Source organism: Bidens hawaiensis, unplaced genomic scaffold (assembly GCF_021521415.1).
Source record: "Bidens hawaiensis isolate Kalapana, Puna unplaced genomic scaffold, B.hawaiensis_p1.1 tig00030519_1, whole genome shotgun sequence".
Classification (NCBI taxonomy): domain Eukaryota; kingdom Viridiplantae; phylum Streptophyta; class Magnoliopsida; order Asterales; family Asteraceae; genus Bidens; species Bidens hawaiensis.
This window is the reverse complement of record NW_027495088.1, coordinates 171,901-175,338: the sequence shown is the minus strand read 5'-3', so window position 1 is coordinate 175,338 and position 3,438 is coordinate 171,901.

Here is a 3,438-nt window from a genome sequence, read left to right as displayed (position 1 = left end):
CAATCAATACAATGACCCATGTATTCTCGTATAATTACCATGGTAACCCGTGTACCCGACATTGTATATGACGTAACTAACGTCTACCGGTTAGGGTATACCTGGTTTCGTCGGAATCGTTACATTCTCCCCCCGTTAAGAAATTTCGTCCCCGAAATTTTACACGCCCACTAACCCCTTCCGAGAGAAAAGTGGGGGGGGGGTTTCCTTCAGAATTCACCCTCGCGTTACCATGTATAATCTGGTCTTCGCTATGAATTCCACTTAATCTTAATTAATAACGCTTGGTATGTCCAAACTGTTTAGTTTTCCCGTCTACTATCTTTACGGAATTAATTATGATATCAAGCATGTCCTCTATGAGTACCTCTATTACTAGTAATCTCGTTGCCTCATCGCTTAGGCACTTTTCAATCCGTATACATGGCAAAACATCATGTATAGTACTTAGTCCCCGGAGTACTTTGATCGATAAACTAAATGACCTATCATGGAGATAGTTCTCATGGGGTCCAATATATTAAGAAGCTATTTTCAGTTTTGCCAAACCTCACATCACTTCTCTCTAAGGTGATGCCTTAAAATGCCTTGTCACCTCTATTTAGTGACAATGGTTTCCTTTGAACGTTGACATAAATTCTTTGCCAATCCTCGCTCTACTTTCAACTTCCCTTAAGCATTATAAATCCGATTGGTTGATTCTCGAATCAATCCAAATATTATGGCTTGAGTGACGCCCATTTTCGATTTAACAAATTGGTGATAATCACTTCACCCATAGAAAGCTTCAAGCTCTCAATGCTTTCTTCCCCGCCTTCCAATAATGGAAGTAGGATGACTATTTTGATCTGAGATAATTGAAAATGGCACTCCACGACGAGATACCATTTCACCATCAGGAATTTAGGCAAGAATTCATTGTGGTAATCGTCGTAGATTGGAATGAAATGCGAGGATTGGTTAATCGATCAGCAATTACCCAATTTTCCTCATGCCTTTGATATATCTTGGGAATTTGCATCCCGAAAACCAATGTAATTTATTCCCACTATCATTAGTGAATTTTTCTGTCATTGTGGTGTTCCCAAGGGTTTTCGGTGTGTAGACTTATCTTTCGCATAACTCAATATTCACCAACATACGTAACCATATCTTTCTCCAAACTCGACCATTAATAAAAATCCTTTCAGATATCCGTATTAACAATAATCAAATCCAATCCTGGATGTATGGATTATTTCAATCTATGCGCTTCGTCCATGATTAATTCACGAAGGTCATGGGGGGTCGGGATCCAAACCCGATCTTTGAAATAGAGAGTTTCGTCCACGCGCTGTCCGAAATTCCTTTCGTTGCCGTAAAGTTCCTCCTTTTCCAAATGTCCCTCTTTCAACGCCTCATATTTAGTTCTTTCTGATCGAATATGTGTTGCAAACTTTTATGATCGGTGAAGATGGTGCACTTTGTACTGTAGAGATAATGTCTCCACATTTAAGTGCATAGATAACCGCTCCCAGTTCTAAGTCGTGAGTAGTGTAATCTTACTCGTGTACTTTTAACTGTCGGGAAGTATAGGCTATGACCTTAATATACTGCGTCAACACGCATTCTAACCCTTTACGCGATGCGTCACAATACGTGACAAAACCATCGTCTCCATCGGGGAGACATAAAATCGATGCTTGACACAATTTTAATGGTTTCTATCTTAATTGGGTCTTTGTTAAATCCTGGTTGCTTCACAACATGACCAAGGGATTATGCCCTCTTTATTCAAACTCACATTTCGAAAACTTCGTGTATAGCTCATCTTGCTTTAATACTTCCACAATTTTCCTTAACCGTCGTTCGTGCTCTTCCTTACGTTGCAAATATATCAAAATATTATCAATGAATGCTATGACAAATTTGTCAAAATAAAGTTTACCGACTCGGTTCATGAGTTTCACGAATGCTGCCGGCGCATTGGTTATCCCGAAAGGCATAACTAAGAATTCATAATGGCCGTAGCGAGTCCGAAACGCTGTTGTTGCAACGTCCTCTTCTTGGATTTTTCATTTGGAGATAACTATATCTAAGATCAATTTTCTAAAAATAAATCACCCTTTGCAGTTGGTTAAACAGATCGTTTACTTCGAAGAAGTGAATACCTATTCATGATCGTCACTTTATTCAATTTTCCGTAATCAATACATATCCTAACACCTTCGTCCTTCATTTCTCAATAACACTGGTGCACCTCATGGTGACTAACTAGATCGTATAAAACCTTATCCAAAAATTCTTGCATTTCAGACGGTGCAAGTCGGTAGGGTGCTTTAGCAATAGGGCCAGCTTGAGGTATTAAATCGATTCTAAATTCGACCTGTCGGGTTGGCGGTAATCCAGGAAGTTCTTCTGGGAAAACTTGTGGAAATTCGCGTACCATAGGGATATCTTCTATATGTTTTCTTTTAAATACTTTGGCAATCGCGTTTGTTAAATACCCCACGTCTTCTTGTCGTAAATATTATAACATCTCAAGATGAGATTAGAGTGGTAACACAGTACCGTACACTTTTCTCTGTATTTAATCGCTTCATCGTCCGAAAGAGAGCTTCTAATCATCTTCTTTTCATATTTGATTTCATCTTCATGTTGAGTTAGCCAATCCATGTTAACTATTACGTCAAAACTTCTTAACTTTACTGGTCGTAGGTCAATAAGGAAAGGATTAATCGTTCAGAGTAATATGACAATTCCGAACAATTTAGTTAACCATTAGGGATTTACCGTTTGCGATTCTACCGTATGGGGTTCTATAGTTTCACTAATCGGTATCTTTCCAATTGATAGGAGGTTAGCAGGAACTAACTTCTATCGACGACCGTAAAAATATCGCTGAAGCCCATTGATTTAAAACTACAACGTACTTAATACCACCTTTGGATCATGACGTGCTTTATTCGAATTACTCACAAAAACACGGCTCCTTGCTTGATCCGAGGTTGATGCTCGTCATGAGGTTCGTCTTCCAACGACACCTTGGTTCAACTTTGGGCAAATTCTTTTGAAACTTTCTGTACTGCCACATTCATAGCAGGTACAACTGTTTGGCATAATTTGATTTCTTCGGATGGATTGTTATTGGAGTTGTTGGGTTCGGCGTGGTTGTACATGAATGGGTTGGGGTTGCCGGTTCTCATGGCTTCAGTTGGTTCTACGAATGGGGCATTACGTCCATCTTTACCATACCTGTGGCCTACTATCACCCGACATTCTTCTTTCTGCCGATACCTATATTTTCCACATTTAAGGAAGGACCCTTTATGCGGTTCATGTTTTCGCACCAGAACTAGTCTTAGTATAATTCTGGGTTGTAGGACATACCTACTTATTCGCAAGTCTATCTTGCTCTATACCTTTATCATTTCCCTTCTTTAACACTCGACGTTTCAC